This window comes from Topomyia yanbarensis, chromosome 2 (assembly GCF_030247195.1).
Source record: "Topomyia yanbarensis strain Yona2022 chromosome 2, ASM3024719v1, whole genome shotgun sequence".
Taxonomy (NCBI): Eukaryota; Metazoa; Arthropoda; class Insecta; order Diptera; family Culicidae; genus Topomyia; species Topomyia yanbarensis.
This window is the reverse complement of record NC_080671.1, coordinates 144959369-144978626: the sequence shown is the minus strand read 5'-3', so window position 1 is coordinate 144978626 and position 19258 is coordinate 144959369. Positions and strand designations below refer to the sequence as shown.

At 38.7% G+C, this 19258-nt stretch overlaps 1 protein-coding gene across 1 annotated transcript in view; it reads left to right on the top strand.

The window, feature by feature from the left end:
• The window catches only part of LOC131679830 (probable serine/threonine-protein kinase roco5), a 567409-nt gene that overhangs the window by 421653 nt on the left and 126498 nt on the right, over positions 1–19258 (top strand). The window contains exon 7 of the mRNA XM_058960578.1: positions 18432–18602. The gene's annotated coding sequence lies outside the window, so the exon portion shown is untranslated. The remainder of the gene's footprint in view (positions 1–18431; positions 18603–19258) is intronic.

The following is a 19258-nucleotide window of genomic DNA, read 5'->3' as shown; positions in this document are numbered from 1 at the left end:
CTATGCGTTACGTTTTATATCTTCGAAATTATTTCGAAATGTGTACTGAAATTGTAGTGATATATTTTAGATAGCTTATCTAAGCAATTAAAACTCGACTTTTGAATACAATAAGGTATGTGAGGATCCCCTCAAAAGCATAGGTTTCTCAAAAATAAAGCTCACATGAAGTGATCTCTTATGGAGATATAGCATCTCAAAATTGCGTTACGACTAATTTAAAATCTTGTGGTTGCAAGTGTTAACGTGTTTATGTACACAATTCAATTAGAATTGTAAGATTTATGTAAATTGTACAACTGATTTTTTTCGAAGTGTAACGTTAAAATCTGCACTTCGTTTATTCGACTGCAACACTCAGTCCGTGCATAATTTGTAGAACAAATAAATGATCAAGCAATTACCATCTCTAGCAACTTTCTCCAGCATATAGCGGCTTGAGTGGTGCTGTCAAGCTTTAGAACCAGACAGCAAAATAGAATATAAATATTTGAACAACCTCTTTTACCAGTCTCATATAGACACAAACACACACACAGACACAAAAACAAATGCCGGCACTCGAAGCCGGTAGATCTTCTAAACTGACCATCGCCGGTTCCGTCAGCCCGGGGCACGCTGATCGCGGCGTCCAACTTAAGCATCATGTTATGGTGCCGTCGAACACGCTCGTTGAACATGATGCTTCGTATTAAAATTAATGTTTCAAGTAAACACTGCTACGCGAGTGGCGGAGTGAATCGATGAAAAAAAAATAACGAACAGCCAACGAACAATGTTGCTGAGAGCTATTTAGGAATATCTTACTAGGAAGAGCAATGCAATATCAGTAATGCTGGCTATCTGCTTGCCGGCCGGGGCTTAGTGGGTGGGATGGTGAGGTAGGGAAAACTTCAAACAAGGATTTCACGCTGATGGTGTAGTAATGGATGCTTGCTGGGAGAGTGCAATGGGTTTTAAGGAAATTTGCTAAAAGGTAATTACGCGAATAATGCAAAAATAATGGGAATCGGAATTTGTAGCTTACGCGGAAATGGAAAGCTGTAGAATTAACTTTCATTTATCCTAATCAGTTATACTGAAATTCCAAAAAATCCTATTTTTAAAGAAAAAGGGCTCGTGGCAACGTGGTGTGAGCGATGCTAGTCAGCAGCAGATAAAAACTATCTACAAAATGTAAGGCGCTGTGAGTCGAGAAAATGTAATAGTCTCTTGCAGAAATAATAGATCGTTTGATGAAAGAAGTTTCTGTCTTGAGATAGGAAGTAGTAAGTTTTGCTTTAAAAATGAGTCATAGAGTTTCATTAACTGCTTACCCTCATCATTATGGTGTCAAAAGAAAAACTATAAAACCTTTTGTTGAAAAACCGAAAATATAAGCGATTTCATTTAAAGTTATCTTTTCAGTCATCTTTTAACCAGTAAAATATATTGTAGTATTCATTTCATTTAAAATATTTCTCAAGGAGGTCACTAAGGACTACTAGCAGCTGTTTTCTTCATAACACAGATTGATCCAATAAACTACAATGTTCTAAATGAACACCTTTACACTTAATAACGATTTACAAAACAAGTATTTACGGAAGCATTGTATACATACTCTTTTCTAATGGCTCGCTTTTCGGTTGAAAGATGTGGAGGCACGTGCCATACCACCCCCGCCTCACATTGAAGACACCAGTTATGAGGAATTTAAAAATTATAAAATAAAGATATTTTGCAAAGAAAAAGAAAATAAAAAGTAAAAATTTCTCTTTATTTGCTTTAATTTTTCTATAATGTAATGTTAATGTTGTTTAGAGAAATGTACATGGTACTTGGAGCTTATAGCAATGCAATAGCATTTTTCTATGCGCACAATATTTGTTTAAACATCGAAGATATTTAAATAGTTTTTGTTCAACGAAATAGGAAAATATTTTATTTGTGAAAATGCGTGCCTTTACATAGCAAATACTTTATAAAAAATATAAAGAAATATGGTAAAACGTCATAATGAAAAAAAAAAGATTTTTATGCATATTGCATACAAGATTATATCCATATATTAATTTTTATCATAGTAAGACAAGATATGTTTTCAAGCTTATTTAACTTTTAGTCTCTATCTGAACTAATTTTGATTTTGTTTCACGCATGTACCGAAAGAAGCGCGACACCTTTCAAAATGAAATGTACCGCAAAAATCAACGCTTTAGACTCTTTTAATTTAGGACACGAAATAGACTTTTTAGAATATTGTCTATTGTCCAAATTTATCGAGCTTTAACCTCTCTATTCAATGATATACGGATTTTTTCCCAAATTGATGAAGGCTATGAATTATGATACAATTTTACGTTACGAAAACAGGACCGTGAACAAAAATCATGTGTCTTAAAATTGTGTTCCCTTCCGTAACGCTTTTACTTCATGTGCTTTATGATAAAAAAAAAACTATTTTTTTCATGGAGAAACGCGAATAACTTATGATAAAATGGGGACATTGACAAGATCGGGACATATTTTTTGAACTCTATTTTAATAAATTGAAGTTGGTAAAATACTCTTCTACTGCCCCTAGACATAGCATCATAACCCTTTCCAATTATTTTGCATACATTTACCTAAAGGGACTCTTCCAGTGTAAAATTGATTAAAAATTTTATTTTTATTTTTGCTTATTTTAAATTTTTTGATAAAATAAATGTGGATTTGAATGTTTCGTGTTCCACTCATCAGTATCTGACACCAACTTGCTGTCAATTAGAAGATATATTTAAACTAACACCAAATTGGCGTCAGTTAGACATTAAATTCAAACAGTTCACACAAACTATGTAGTTATAGCCAAAAAACTCTTTTTAAGAAGGTATGTCGACATGTATATCTGTGCAATTTTATAACTTTTTTCTCTTGAGAGAGAGAGACATTTGGAATCTTCAACAAATTTTCTCAAAAGAAGTTCCTCTACAAACTTTTCATAGACGTCATTAAAAATAAGTGAAAAAGTTATTTTTTTTTATCTGAGTATATAAAGTTTGCTATCATTATATTAAAGTGCTCAAAAATAAGTAAATCTTTTCGAAGACATCGAAGTGCTATAACCAATAGTTTTGTCGCAAATATCAATGTCCGGCTTCTTCTGATTTCGTCCCGCTGCACAGTGATTTTTTTTTGCCAAAATCATGCGATCTATTAATTACGCCTAAATCGTTAGATTTTGGTCAATGATGTCTTCGGAGGAATTTGTGAACATTACAAGCACTTTCATATGGTGTTATTATTTTGATGACTAATCTCCCTAAAAGTGAGATAAATGTACTAACTTTCTTGCAAGTACATATATTTAAATTATGTCTTCGGCAAAGTTGTAGAACAAGCTTTTGCCAACAACTTTGCTGAAGACACAAAATCTTCATATTTAATATCTTCAATATTATTGCTGGTTGTTTGTGGATGATCACTTTAAAGTCAATTTATTACTATAACTTTTAAATACCATCCTGACAAGTTCGGTATGTTCCGTAAAAAGGCTTTAATTATCAAAATGGACAACTTTCTATATTACAGCAAAGGCTTATCTCGTGTATTTTCTAAATTGCAATTTTTGAAAAATATTGTATTTTAAATGGTTGTTGGTTGTTAGCGTGGAAACGGCTGAATTTACGTCAATAGTGTTTTCGGGCTACTTTTAAATTAAATGCATTTGCTGTTATGATTTCCACGATTAATCCTCCTATAAGTGAGATTTTTCAACTAAATTCTTTTCCTGCTGAAACAAATGAGATTTTTGGTCTTCAGTAAAAATGTTCGAAAAACTGACTTTCTAAAGACGTCATACTATTTTTCCTACTTTGAAAAAAATTAGGGCAAAAATCTCGCTTCGAGGGGTTTTGTCACTCTAACTATATCATTAAAATGAAGGTCTTGGATCTTCAGAAAACATCCTAGAAGACACCATTGCTATACGCTTTACCGTTTTCGGATAAATAATTTTTCGCACGTTTTTGGCGAAAAAATCCACTGTGCGCTGTGTGGTGATTGATGGAATTGGGGGTCCGAATAGCCCCGTACGCTCTTACTTACCTTACCGTTCAGGCTAGAGCCTTGTTGTCTCTTGCTGTATGCAGAAGCCATCTCCACTCCACTCGGTCCATTACTGCTTGTCGCCAGACTCGCAGTCTTCGAAAGGTCCGCAGGTCGTCCTCTATCTGGTCGATCTACCGTGCTCGCTGTTGTCTTCTTGTTCCTGTAGGGTCGCCCTCAAGAACCATCTTCACCGGGTCGTCGTCCGACATTCTTACGACGTGTCCAGCGCACCGTAAATGTCCTATTTTTGCAGTATGCGCGATGGATGGTTCTTCCAGCAGCTGATGCAACTCATGGTTCATTCGCCTGCGCCACGTTCCGTCTTCCATCTGCACGCCACCATAGATGGCACGCAACACATTTCGTTCGAAAATTTCAAGGGCGCGTTGGTCCTCCACGAGCATAGTCCAGATCTCGTGGCCATAGAGGACCACCGGTCTAGTCAGCGTCTTGTAGATAATCAACTTGGTGCGGCGGCGAATTTTGTTCGAATAACCTCGTACGTCCATTTCGCTCAATAGTGGCGACCGTCTTGAAAATATCTATGTTTTCACCCAAACGAAAATTAGCATTTTGGAAAGCCTCAAGCTTTCCAAAATACTCACCTGAAATTTTTCTGACTCTTATTTGTAACTTTGATCACGATTTAGCCATTATATTGATTTTTGTTTTGAGGATGGTCAAAAAAATGAAACACGTTGAGTCTCCTTTCTAAAAAAAACTGCAGAATGAGATTCATCTGTCAAAATGATTGTCTTAGAATAACGGTTCCACGAATATATACGATAGTCTGAAAGTCTTACGATTTCCTGAGAAATCGAGGGGGTGTAAATTACCCCCACGGTCTCAATAGCCCCAGTTTCACCTAATTGCATACATTTAGTCTATAACATGCCCATTATTGTTACGTCTTAAAAAAGAAAAAAAATACCCGGAGGAATACACAGTAATTTCACCGAACTTTTTTTTGGCAAAATAGACTTTTGTCGATTACACGGTGTTACAGAATAAAAAAATATAGCAAAACAAACGATTCTTTGGAACTTTCGGCACTAAAATAATTTCTACGCGGTCATTTTTCAACCGGTTATGAATTTTTTTTTTTGGTGTTGTGGAAAGAAGAAGAAATGATCTTTCCAATGGCTATGTTATGTTCTTTTGTTAAAAGTACTGTCCGGTTTTGGGACAACAAAATAAAAGTAACCATTTTTTAATAAACATCTGAAAATTGCTCAACTTTTTTGTTAGAAAGTGTCTTCATTTTAATAAAAAAAAATTTAGAGAGAACATTTAATTCCGCATCCATCGACCTATTTATGATCAAAATCGGTTAAAAATAGCAGAGTTATTATTTTTTTCCAAATTAGAAACTTGCTCACATGAACTTTTAAGAGGACGGTTTCAAAAAATAGATTTTTTTGCTAGATTACGCATACTTTCAAAAGTAGGTGTGAGAACTTTGAACTCTAAAATGAAAAAAATAACGGAAGATATAATTATAAAATCGTATAGTGCGAGACAACTATAACCTAACTAATCCCTTAAGAGTTGATGCGAGCAACCTTTTTCGGCGGTATCTATCCCGTGGGACGAAGATATCGGAGGATTTCAATGATAGAATTGACAGCCCCAAGCTCCTTAGTGCGATATATGTAAACGTTCACTTTCAAGTTCTCGCCAATGTATTCGTCATATTACCCCTTCGCCAAATTAAATAACGATGTCGTCATTGGTTTGCAGTGGACTTTCAAGAGAGTATCATCCGAGTTTGACATACACATTTAACATTGCAGAATATTATCTATTCTTTGATTTATTAAAACCATTACCAACCTGGCTGTTGATATTAACTATGAAAAAAAAATTTTGACTGATAATTTTGCCATTATGCAATATTTAAGATGTTTCCTTTATTTCATGGCGTGAAAAAACTGAACTGTTTGAATTGAGCTTGCAGCTATGGTTGACGGAAGCCTGCAGTGCTGACAGTAACCACTTTGAACAGTTACCTGTAGCCATCCTGGGACGGTTTGTTCAGGGATATCAGTTTCCTAGATCAGTCGGACTAGTTGCGGAAGGTTTAAGAATCAAGATGCTAAGAATCAGTATCACTGCACCCCGCTCAAAATTGTCACTAATGAACGAATAGTGAATGGCACTACGTGTAGCGATTAAATGTAAATCCCTGAACACCAACTCCGTTGTCTGAAACGAAAGACGAACCATAGTACCATAAAGCATCATTGACGATCAAAGAGAGACGACGTCCATTATTGGATCAAGGATTCTATGAAGAAGGCAATTTAGTGAGATCTTTCTTTTTTACAACATTAATTTGATTATTTAACCCTCATCGTGCCTATCAGGTTGGTCAGATACCTACCAAAACAACAGATTTTACTTGATTGTAACCACACAACAATTCATTTGTTGGACCGTGATCCGTAAGTGATTCAAGATTTACACTCTCTCTTTATATTTTTTTCGATGCGTCTTTCGCCGTTAGAACATTTCAGTGTATGTCAACTTCAGGGCCGTCCATATACCACGAGGACAGTTTACAGGAGGGTAGGGGGTACGAGAAGGTTACGCTACGCTTGTCCATGGAGAGGGAGGTGTATTGGAATTATTCACGTACTCTTGATATTTTTTTTCCTTTTTTAGAAATTATGACAAATTTGCTCCATTATCGACATAAGCGCTTGATTTATATTTTTAACCTTTTCAAACACTTAAATCGTCCATGCAGTTCTGTAACTGACATCACACAATGCAGCTCTTAGAAGCATAGAATCCAATCTTCTGTATTTTCGTCAATTCCCATTACTTTTTTGGATTTGATAACTTGTTACATGACCAAATTCAAGAATTAATATGCTACTTCCATTTTGCGTTATTATGATGAATGTAAAAATGGGTCTTTTAGACACAGACCTTAAAAAAAATTATTTTTAAACTGATTTTGTTTCAAAATGGGATATGCTTACAAAAATCCAAATAAATAACATTTTGTAGGCAAAGTATGAACAACTTACATGTTTTTCGGATAACATTTAGCATCAAATTACTTCAATACATCCAATACATTGAAACAACCTATAATTTCCAGGAATTTAAAACTCTTTCATGGCCGGACGAAAAAAAATAGAGAATGCCCATATGATATATGCACGGCTTCTTTATTGTTTCACTTAAAATGGCCTGCTGGTGACTACTGATGCACTATAAAAGCGCCTACGAATAATAGCATATAAAATCTGACATCCCCGTTTAAGATTTAGGGAAATACTGTTACGGAGAATGTTGTAAAATATATAAAAATAGTACTGGTATCGAGATATGTACCGTTTTTTTTTTCAATTCGTTTATTTGATAAGGCAGGTTTGCGTTAGCTTAAAGGTGCCAATTTTGTTTTGTTTTACATTTTAAATTACTTAAAACTAGGGGATTACATATTGATTTTTGAAATTCGTAAGATTAGGGGGTCATTTAGTTTTTATGGCAATATGGTTTGACATTTTTAGCAATGAGATTATTGGAGCAAATAATGTTTAACTAAGGGGGAAATTTTTTACGACTATCTTAAAAGTAGAAATAATTAGAGGGCGTGATTAAATTTTGTAAAGATTCGGAGACATTAATTAGAGTTATTTTATGTGGTAGTAGAGTTGGGCATTTTCAACGAGATCATATAATATAATAGTTAAAACTAGAAAAGGCAAGAAGAGATAAATGCTTCATGAAGATATTTGGGGGGGAAGGGGTGTTACTTCTGTGTATAAGAGTCAGGGGAAGTAGGGTGGACAAACATGGCTGGGGGAGAACATTATTTCAGTTTCAGACTTCGGGAGATCAACGGGTGGATTACAGAATCAGGGTGGCCTTCATCAGGAACAATCATGTACTGGGACGCCGGGTGGTCGTTCTCAAGATGGCAGGGGTTTCTCCAGACGATTTCGTAGTGCGGCTCAGATGTTGATCGGCTACATTTCGAGTTGTGCGTGTGATGTTCGTGCTTTAGGTCCCGTGTTTGTTGGCTCATTCGACAGGGACGTTTTGTGTCGCCTTGGAGTCGCATCAAACCATCGTGGGTGTATGGTACAGGTGGAAGAGAGCGTTTCTGAGAATGATAAGGAAAAGGGGCAGTTAAAGTTGGATATTGATGGTTTTTATGAAGGTGTATATAAGGGACATATAGAGGACATCGCGGCTTGCCAACACATCTCGAACCGGGACGTTGGGTGGTCTTCCTCGGGCCCGGAGGGTGTCCATAAGCCGAGACCTGGCGGAACTGTACTCGGTGCACGCCCAGACTATGTGCTCTATATCGTGATAACCGTCGCCACAAGCGCAGATACCACTCTCCACGAGCCCAATACGTCGGAGATGTGCATCCAGCGTGTAATGGTTCGCCATGAGTCGGGACATAACACGAATGAAGTCACGACCCACATCCATCCCCTTGAACCAAGGTTTCGTCGATACCTTAGGGACTATCGAATGTAGCCACCTTCCTAGCTCCCCATTGCTCCACGAGGTTTGCCAACTTTCGAGGGTTCTCTGATGAGTAATACTGAAAAATTCGTGGAAGCAAATGGGCCTTTCAAAAACGTCACCTTCAATGGCACCCACCTTAGCTAAGGAGTCCGCCTTCTCATTGCCCGGAATGGAGCAATGAGAAGGGACCCACACCAAGGTAATCTGGAAAGATTTGTCAGATAAAGCACTCAGTAGCTCCCGTATTTTCCCCAAAAAATACGAGGAATGCTTTCCATGTTTCATCGAGCGAATAGCGTCAATAGAACTCAGACTATCCGAGACGATGAAGTAATGGTCTGCGGGTAATGTGTCAATGACTCCAAGGGTATACTGAATAGCAGCTAGTTCTGCGGCGTAAACTGAAGCAGGGTCACTGAGTTTGTAGGAGGCGGTGAACTTTTGATTGAAAATACCGAAGCCAGTGGACCCTTCGAGGTTTGATCCGTCAGTATAAAACATCTTAGAACAGTCGACTTCTCGGAATTTATTATAAAAAATATTTGGAACCACTTGTGGGCGTATGTGGTCCGGAATTCCAATAATCTCATCTTTCATGGATGTGTCGAAGAAAACAGTAGATTCAGAAGTATTTATGAAATGCACACGGTTGGGATTGTAAGAAGAAGGATTAATATTTTGCGCCATGTAGTCAAAGTACAGGGACATAAAACGGGTCTGAGAATTGAGCTCAACAAGCCTTTCGAAATTTTCAATCACCAACGGGTTCAAGATATCGCATCGAATAAGCAATCGATATGAGAGTTCCCAAAATCGATTTTTCAGCGGGAGAACGCCCGACAGGACTTCGAGACTCATCGTATGGGTCGACTGCATGCACCCTAAGGCGATACGCAAACAACGATACTGAATTCTTTCGAGTTTGATGAAATGTATGTTCGCGGCGGATCGAAAGCAGAAGCATCCGTGTTCCAGTACCGAGAGTATCGTTGTTTGATACAACCTAATTAGGTCTCCTGGGTGGGCACCCCACCACGTTCCGGTTATTGTACGAAGAAAGTTGATCCTTTGCTGGCATTTCTGTTTCAGATACCGAATATGGCATCCCCAAGTACCTTTCGAGTCGAACCAGACCCCTAGATATTTTACTGTGAAGACCTGAGCTATAGTTTGACCCATTAATAGAAGCTGTAGTTGTGCTGGTTCACGCTTCCTAGAAAATACAACTAGCTCAGTTTTCTCCGTGGAGAATTCGATACCCAGCTTAATAGCCCATGCAGACAAATTGTCCAAGGTATTCTGTAATGGTCCTTGTAGATCGACAGCTTTGGGTCCCGTAACAGACACCACGCCATCGTCTGCAAGTTGTCTTAACGTGCAGGAATTGTCAAGACATTCATCAATGTCGTTGACGTAGAAATTGTATAACAGGGGGCTTAGACATGAGCCCTGGGGAAGGCCCATGTAGCTAAATCGTGATGTCGATAAGTCACCATGCGAAAAATGCATGTGCTTTTCCGACAACAAGTTTAGTAAAAAGTTGTTTAAAGTCGCTGAAAGACCATGCTGGTGCAGCTTCTCTGAAAGAATGTTGATAGAAACTGAATCAAAAGCCCCCTTTATATCTAGGAACACTGATGCCATCTGCTCTTTACTAGCATAGGCCATTTGAATTTCGGTTGAGAGCAACGCAAGACAATCGTTCGTCCCTTTGCCTTTGCGAAAGCCAAATTGTGTATCTGACAGTAAGCCATTTGCTTCGACCCAATTGTCGAGGCGGGATAGGATCATTTTCTCGAACAACTTCCGGATACAAGATAGCATTGCGATCGGTCGATACGAATTGTGGTCGGAGGCTGGTTTTCCTGGTTTTTGGATGGCGATGACCTTCACTTGCCTCCAATCGTGTGGGACAATGTTAGCCTCAAGAAACTTATTAAATAAGTTCAACAAGCGTCTCTTGGCAGAGTCTGGCAGATTCTTCAACAAGTTGAATTTGATTCTGTCTGGCCCTGGAGCTTTATTGTTACACGACAAGAGAGCAAGTGAGAACTCCACCATCGAAAAAGGTGTTTCGTTCGCGTTATCGTGACGGGACGCGGCACGGTAGATCTTCTGTGCCGGGGCGGAATCCGGACAAACCTTCTTGGCGAAATCGAATATCCAACGGTTTGAATATTCCACGCTCTCATTAGTACTGTTTCGATTTCGCATACGGCGGGCTGTTCCCCAAAGAGTGCTCATCGATGTTTCTCTCGTTAATCCGTCGACGAACCGGCGCCAATAACCGCGTTTTTTGGCTTTCATCAAACTCTTCATTCGCTTGTCTAACGTCGCGTACTGTCGAAAACTAGCGGGTAACCCGTCGTTCCGGAAGGTCTTAAACGCGGCGGCCTTCTCTGCGTACACGTCTGAGCACTCTTTATCCCACCAGGGATTGGGAGAACGTTTTGTATGTTCGCGCCGGGTACTGGCTTAGTCTGAGCTTGATTCGCGCTGTCGAGAATCAAGCCAGCCAAAAAGCTGTACTCTCCGGAGGAAGTTCTTGAGTAGATTCGATGTTGTCGGATATCGCGGCAGCATAGCTCTTCCAATCGATATTTCGAGTGAGGTCATACGAAATATTGATTGTTTCCAATGGCCTTGAGCCGTTATTGATTGAGACTACGATCGGCAGATGGTCGCTACCGTGGGGATCAGGGATTACCTTCCACGCGCATTCTAACTTTAGCGAGGTCGAGCAAAGGGATAAATCTAATGCGCTTGGGCGCGCTGGTGGGGGAGGAATCCGTGTCATTTCACCCGTGTTTAGAATTGTCATGTTGAAGTTGTCGCAAATATTGTGAATTAAAGAGGAACGGTTATCATCATAAAGGCAACCCCATTCCGTACCGTGAGAGTTAAAGTCGCCTAAAACTAGTCGCGGTGCAGGCAGGGATTCTATGATGTCATGTAGCCGGCGATGCCCAATCGCGGTGTTGGGGGGAATATATATGGAAGCTATGCAAAGATCTTTACCTTTGGTTGTTACTTGACAAGCGACAACTTCAATACCTGTTATCGAGGGAAGGTTAATTCTGTAGAAGGAATAGCGCTTTTTGATCCCCAAAAGCACTCCTCCATAGGGGGTGTCTCGATCCAGGCGAATAATATTAAAGTCGTGGAAGTTGAGATCTATATCGGAAGTTAACCAAGTTTCACATAATGCAAATGCATCGCAACTCAAATTATTTATTAAAATTTTGAAGGAATCGATTTTCGGGATGATACTTCTGCAATTCCACTGTAGAACAGTGATCAAATCCATGACCTCGTTCGATGAGTTAGCCATCGAAGGATACAATCGCTGAGAGGAGGGGCCATTTAGCAGTCAACTGCTTCAAAAATGTTCTCACTGTAGGGAGAAAAGCTAACATAAGACTTTTAATAGGATCAGTAATATTGAAAGTTTTTATTATCCAGTCCACAATGTCCGAGAGCTTGATAATTCCAGTGCCGCGATTATTCTCGAACTGAAACAGAGGAACACTTGGGATTTTTGATGTTCCGGGAAGTGCTGGGAACTCCTTCTCTGAGTTTAATCCTCCGAGACCAGGAGCTAATTGCTTCGGTTTGGTTGCAACACTTCCAATAGATGTGACTTTCGGAGTCCCGTCAAGGGATACCTTCTGGCCTTTACAACGAACTTTAGGAGAGGAAATGTTCCTCCTCTTCCTATAACTTCTAGGCGCCCTAGTAGATGTTCCCTCTTGTGGGTCATCAGCCTCGCCCTCGTTAGGAGGCAAGTGAACATAGATGTTTGTTGAGGTTGGTGGTGTAGCTTTCTTTAGCATTTCTGCGAAAGAACGTTCGGATCGTCCCGCAAGGGAACGTTTTAGTTTATCCCCGCGTAGTTTGTACGCGGGACATGCCGAGATATCATGCAGATTCTCTGCACAGTAAGGACACTTCTCAGCATTCTTACTGCACGAATCATCTAGATGATTCTCCCCGCATTTTCCACAGCGGGCCTTATTGCTACAATGTGTGGCTGTGTGAACCAATTGTTTACACTTTGTGCAATTCATGACCCGCGGCACAAACAGACGCACAGGCAGACGAACCTTGTGCAAGAGGACGTAATTTGGCAAAGCGGTACCAGCGAAGGTCAACCGATAAGAGTTTGATTGGGGGTACGGAACCATCCCCCGCAACTACTACTGAGTGCAAACGCTTGCACTCGAGTATTTTCACTGGCTGAAGTATGCGGTCTCTAAAACGGCCAACCCCGTACTGCAGCAGATCCTCGCATGTCAAACTGTCATCGGTGACAACGCCTTCAGACTGTACTTTCACAGCTGGAATATACACGTGATAGTCCTTCGTAAAGTGCTCGCAGCAAGCAATATCGTTTGCCTGCTTTGAGTTAGTCAGCACGACCCTCAGCCTGTCTGAGCGGACTTTTTTTATTTCGATCACAGCCGAGAACCGTTCCGTCAGGTCTTTTGAAATCTGTAATAGATTCAGCGATTTTGTTTTGGGCCGAAAGAAGACCACAAAGGGACCGGTCGAGAGCTCTGGATATTGTTTGGGTCGGGGGAGAGCCTTAGGAGTCGATTCGATCTCCATTTGGCCATCCGGGGAGGAAGCCATCGACACCGTCAACGCACGGGGTCAGCACCCGCGCAGACGGGAAAAAGCCGTAAATGTATCAAAAAGGTAGATTTTACTTATCTGTATACTCGTTTCCCACGACGCACCAGTCCAGCTTAAATAGCTGGTTATTGTTCAATCCTCGCTTTACGAACAAAAGGTTGAGGAATGTGGCCTAACGGTTAACACACGCACAAAAGAAAATAAAAGTCCAAACCTCGAAGAGGCAAAGAATGGCAAAATAACCTTGAACGCGGATTACTGCACTGTTCTTTTTTCAACAGACCGAATACAAAACACTTCTATCTCGATCGAGCGATGCGTAGAGACTGAGATATGTACCGTTGATTTTGATGTACCCCATTATATACAGTAGGATTCCGTTTTTGGCAACAATTTTATTTTTTTTTTTCAGTTGCCAAAACCGGAATCGTGCCAAAAATGGATCCTTTTTTAAAACTTTAGATTTTCAATTCACGATTTCAAAAATTATTCAAGGATTTTTAGTCATATGTTAAATGGAATGAGATGAAATAAAAAATAAGCAAATTCAATTTTATTCATGTTTTTATCAAATTCAGACGTCGTACGGTGGGGCACGTGCTACTTTCGACGCTCAAAACCTCTAGCGCCTTGGGTATATATCCTGGAGGATTAGTGTCTTTAGAAAAGTATCTTAGATGGAAATGATAATTATTTTGACAACTTTGGTTTTGATCTAGATAAGTAGTAACTGATCTAGATCAGTTCTATCTTTTGACAGAGGTGTTCTATCAAAAAACTTTTTTCGGCAAAGTTGTTTGTTTGATATTTTTAACACATGTACTGAAGACATTTATACTTTATAACTTATGTAGATGGCGCTACATGACGTTAAAAATACTTGAGAAAATGAATTTAACCATTTTTTTATGAAAAATATATCTAGAAATAAATGTTTTATTCCTAAATCTTCGAAAATATACAATAATAAAAAAGCGTCAAAGTGTGATAAATATTATCATGACATTCGCTCCTGGGATTGTTATCTTTTCTTTCGTGAAGATTAATGAACAATTTTGTTAAAAAACATAGCTCTTTTAAAAAATACATAAATTTTGTTCTCTATAACTAACCAATCGTCGATATTCCTGTCGGAATTGATAGATTGAAAATCAAATTGCAATGTTTGAAGATAGTTAGGTTTAAAGAAAACCTGTATAAATCACTTGCAACTATCCAAACAAATGGGATTGAAACATCAGTGCTACTGCGAAAATGTGCTCCAATAAAATTTCCAAAAATCTCTAGAACAATGCATTTGCGGGAAATTAACACATCAAAAGATAATATAAGCAACCCTATTTTTCAAGAGCCACCTTACCTTAAATCTTTAAAAAAATCCTAACAGATTAACCATTATAGATAGCCTTGTTTATTTAGCAAACTTGCTTCAATTAATTTGTGTTATTATATTGTAGGGTATTTCGTAGGTAAAATTCACACATCTAAACAGTCGATACTTTGAACACCTCAACCACTAGGACCACCCAAATTCCATTCATTTGAAAAAAATAGCCAAAAAAACTAACAATGTTCCAAAGCTAAACCAAACTATTTGGGGGCCATCAGTTTTGTATTCTCAAATACGCCTTTGGGACACACCATGGTCAGCTTTCGATATGTACTGAAAATTTAGTGCCAAGTTTTGTATTGACGTCGTAATAATCCAAAGAGAAAGAGGCTCGCAATGTTATTAAGGTTCTATTGAAAATTTTCACCAGAACTAGTCTTATTATGCAGTGTATCGCATTCCTCTGTACTTGACTCTTAAAGTGCTCTGGGTCTTACTATAAAAATTGATTCCTTCAGACACTAGTTACACTGTTACCAGTTATATTATACACAAATAATACATTTCTATACTTATTGTGATCATTAAACACATCACGTACAGTGTACAATATAGTTAACCCTTAAATGCATAACACTGTTTCAAAACAACATTGCGAAAAACATCTCAAAATTATCACAGTAATAAATTGAAACTATGAGACAATTTTAACAAAATTTAAAAAAAATGATTTGCCCCTTTAAGGGTTAATATGACTTCCATGATTGGAAATAAAGTAAAATGTGATGTCAATTGATATAAAAAATATTTATTGCGCAGTTTTAGGAGACTTATTATGTACAACAAGAATGTTGCCAAAAACGGAACCCATTTGTTGCCAAAATCGGAGTGAGCCAAAATGGGAGCATGCCAAAAACGGAACGTGCCAAAAACGGAATCTTACTGTGCCTAATATTCTCGTACCTCAGCTTGCTCTGGAAAGCTGAATATGACGATCCTCAGTTTAAATTTGACTCGCAAACATTTTCTTGATAGCACTTGTTGGGCCAACGATCTGCCTGTAAAACTCTATTTCGATGGCGGTTAATAAATTTATCTTGATCACAGTTGTCCATTGCAAGAGGATTAATAAAATAACATCGTAGTACTAATACTAAAAGTGAATTTTGCTTCAATCTTATTTCTTTTTTCAGAGAGCGAGTAAAGGCGCTATAACCTAGGCCCATTAGCCAGGGCAAGGTGTAAATACTTGTCCCCAAGTACCAAACGAGTGACCTTAACCTTCTTAGCCAAGTCACTCCGAACGATATACCCTAACCCACTATAAACTGAAACTGCCGGTACGGTTGTCCTCGTTTCTTCCTCATTCAAGATTCAAAACAATTCGTTAGTTAAATTATTCATTAAATGAATAAAATAATAAATTGAAATTGATTGATAAAACCCAACTCTGCACAGTAGGCCTAGCCGTTTTAATATTTGCGACATATTTTAGTATGCTTCCAATATTAATTTTGACAAGAAAAACACTAAAGAATAACTGCAGTGTTTTCCAGGATATTTTTAATACTGTCTGTGTGAGGGTTAGAATAGTATAGAATAGAAAATGTTTCCTTTGTTTCAAGGCGTCTCCAGACATAGAACCAAAAAAATGAAATTTTGTAAAAAATATTAGAACTGTTTTTCAGTGTATATTGCTTTGGCTCAGAATCTTTTAATCCCTTTAACAGATTATTGAATAGTTTTGCTGTTCAAAATACGATAATCGAACTTTTTTTTAAATTAATGCGTACAAAACTTCTACACCCTTTTGAAAAATTTCTCTTGAGTTAAAATATTCCAATTGTTAGAGAAAAACGTGGAAATTAATAAACAGAGCACAAGTGTTCAGTTTTGATCGAATCGGCAATGGTCATGTTTTATCGACGGCCTCTTTCTCATGGAACTCCACTATGGCATTACTAAAAATTGTTACACATTCACAACTTTATGAACATTATTCTTATACCAAATGTTGACTCATGATTTTAATCATAAATGTCGGAACATTGTTTACTATCCGACAATATGACGTAAAGTGGGTCATCATATAGTTCATCTTGATCATGTTTACTTCCCAACAGTCTTGATGTTTTTATCGGGATCTATTTCATGAAATTCGGAATATTATTCATGGATGCAATCATGCCTCATGAACTCGTTCAAGATTCCTAGTATATTGGTAACAACTCACTATTCGTGCTGGTGAAATAATTCACAAAATCATAAAATATTATGCATTGATTCGTGAAGTTATAATTATAGACCCTAACTGAAGTGTCTCGATTTAGCTGGTTCGAACTGATGATGTGTTTTACTGCGGAATAAATAACATCTAACAACATACTCACGAAGGTTTTTGGGAGAGAGAGTTTTCGATTGTAGAGGTTTTAACCTTAAAGTCATTCGCCTCTTCGGGTTAGAAAAATTTTCTATGAAAAAATTCTAAACCTATGTGCGGGGTCGAGGCTCGAACCCAGGTGCGCTGCGTACAAGGCAATCGATTTACCAACTACGTCACGCTCACCCCCAGCTTAGAATTGAAATTTCTCTATAATTTGCGATATTTTGTACGTTGCCTTCTTCTACTTCATGGAAAGATTATTCTCAGAAAGAGAACGATTGAAAAGTATAGATGCCGGTAGAGCCAGTGATAAAGAACATTCCTTGATACGCGATGGATAGAGCACGTCCGATCCCGATCCCATCGAACTGTCAATATTGCGTAGATTTATGTATACCTCAAATATAAACAACACAACATCAACAAACTACTCACATATGATTAAGACAAAGGTGATGAGTTACTGCTTAGTTCGTTTTGAAAGAATTTAGAAAATAGATTAGCCGACTCTTCAGGTGTCGTTGACGTCCTGTCTCGATAGTTGACACTGTCAGGAATTCCGCCAGAGGACGTTTTACTCCACAGGTAAGACCAAAACTGCTTACAGTCGTCCGTCATGCTACTCTCAATTTGAAAAACATACGAGCGAAAGTAACCGTAACATTACGTGGGAAGAGAGGGAAAGTATCAAAGCACCTTACGATTTGAAGACTGGATCGTGGAGTCCAACCTGGGAGTAAACCTCTTGTTTCCTCCTGAAAGTCTGAAATTAGAGAAACTCGCCTTTCTAACAAACAAACAAAAACCATCAGGCGGGTTTCATATGGTATTGCGAAATTGTTTATTATATGGCCGGATTTTATTGTTGGAAGGAGACTCTCGGTTTCCGCGGAATGTGCGTAGATGCCTCTGTTTACGGCTCCACCCATCCCTATTCTGGCATTTTGTTAACAGCAATAATGTGAAAGTTACCTGATAAACAAATTCATTCTTCTGTAAGTCCACTGGTACTGCCTTGAACTGATGGTGGCTTCTTACTACATTCATGATGTCAGGAGTTTCGTCACGATTTTTGTAAACAATTCATTTTACGTTATCGTAATTTTTTTCGTGAATTTATGAACAAACCTTTTTTCCGTGCACATTACAATATGTCAATCGTATAAAGTTTGTCCAATCAAATTATGTTTAATATATTCGGTTACGGCATTATTTGTGATTAAAAAGCTGTATTGTCAGTAATCAGTGATAAGCTGTAAATTGTAAGTGAATAAAAACACTAAAAACCACAAACTGCCAACAGTATAATTCGTATTCCATAACAAGATATGCGTAAATTAGAGAAATCAAATGAACAAAAATTACCCCCATTTCCGCTAACCAAGAAAAAAGATCATGTTTATACTGATCGTGTCAGCATTAATGTTCAATTACCACTAATCGTTACGACGATGAGTCAGTGAGCATCAATCATCTCATGTTGTTTTTTTGTTACTTTTTCTTTTCTTACAGGTAAACCAAAGAAGCCAGATTAAACCATTACTGAGCGCTGCTCACCCTCAAGGCAATGCGATGCGATCATCTCTTATAACATGCGCCCCTAGTGCGCACACACACGCGAACACGCATTGGCTTGTTAGCGCAGAGTGTGACGTTGACGCGTCATATAGCAAATGAATGCTTGTAAGTACCAGTTAAACCTGATGCGGTCGCCATTTAACGACAACGACGAGTAATTGATAGTGCGACTACTTCATACAACCCCCGATCACACTCGGTAGGTGTTCGGACCGTGTGCCCAGGCCTACCAAGCCAGCAGGCTAGTGGTTATTAACGGTTGCCGCACCGATTGCACAAGAACGAGGGAATCGAAACTGGTTGACACCTTACCGGTTTTCTCTTCTAGTGGCAGTCGAATGTGATCGTTTTCGGATGCCAATTTGAATAATATTCGTAAGATGAACTTCCCAAGCTGGCCGTGTCGGGTGGTGTCTATATCGCGATACAGCACAACACAAAACAGTAATTACAATCACCCCCGAGCACACGAGCGCCGCGTACGTTCTTGATGACCTTATCCTAGAAAAGTTTCATAGAACTCTAGCGCACACGAGTGCTTGCCAAGTTTTCACACCGGCTACCCTTGACTTCTGCTACCGACTACGGAGAAGCAACGCACGTATGGCCATTAGAGTGCTGGTTGTGGTAGCTAGTACATATTATATTAGACATTACTTCCCCTCCCCTAACTGTACTGAATAACTTGGCAGGAGGTGCTCGTTTTGTTGGTTAGCCGATATTTTTCGCACGCAACCCTTCAATGCCCTCATGTGCGAGAA